Raw genomic sequence first — 1,147 nt, 5'->3', positions numbered from 1 at the left:
AATTTTAATTTCAAAGTTATACATGTAAAGTAGTACAGGGGTCTATCATGTTGTAAAAAATTTTAATTAAGTTTTTGACTTCGTTTTTCAATTTGTTTCAATTTTTAAATGTAAAAATATAAGTGTAAAATTATCATTTTCAATCAATTTTATGTCAATTTTTGTCATTTGATTTAAGTAAATGTATTGAAAAAAAAACAGATAAAAACTGTTTAATCCTTTACGATTTTTGAACATAAATTATCACAAAAACCAGGAAAATCAATAATAATAACTGTGTTGTAGGATAACACAGTGTGTTAAAAAGAGGGGTTTAAAAAGTTAAAAAACCATAATGAATTGATTTTCATGGTGTGCAATTTTTGCTAGTTCGAGATAGGTGACCTACATATACTACTCACGTGAAACAAAAACTCCATCACTGCTTTGAAAAATAACGTAATGCTGTCTGACCACTTATTGATAGAAACAAATTGAGCGTTAAATTAATCTATTTTTTTAAAATGCAATGTTGTTTTGATTGTTAAAACATTTCGAAAATCATTGTTTTAACTTATTTGGCTATTTATAATTTATTTGTTATGTTAAATATTTAATTGATACAGTTAGTTTCATTTTGTTTAATAATTTTTTCAAAATTATAATGTTTTGTTTCAAAATAATGATAAAAATGTACCTTTAATCAACACTGTTTCAAAACAATAATTTATTGTTTCAAAAGAAAAACAATTGTTTCAAATTAATGAATAATTGTTTCATTAAATGATTTATTTTACATTAATTATGACTAATTGTTGAAAAAACTTGTTTTTTTGTTTCAAATTTTTAATTATTTGTTTCAAAACTGTGTTTGAATTCTCAAAACAATAAACACAAACAAACAATGAAAACAAACACATTTTGACAATAACTAACTGGGAAAATAAAAAATGTATATATTTAAACACCATTTAAATCTATATTTTCAATGGCAGTTAACACTTTTCAGTTTATTCATAGAGACAATGTCCAATCATTTTTGAATCAAGAAGATCCTCATCAACAACCAGTTCTTGATGAAGTACCACTTGCACAATTGAGAACTACAGATGAAATTTCAAGATCAAGTAGTTTGCGGAACACTGAAACACAAGCATTTGGAGACACA

Source organism: Entamoeba invadens (assembly GCF_000330505.1).
Source record: "Entamoeba invadens IP1 unplaced genomic scaffold scaff_1105074725685, whole genome shotgun sequence".
NCBI lineage: Eukaryota > Evosea > Mastigamoebida > Endamoebidae > Entamoeba > Entamoeba invadens.
Note: the sequence above shows the minus strand (reverse complement) of the source record.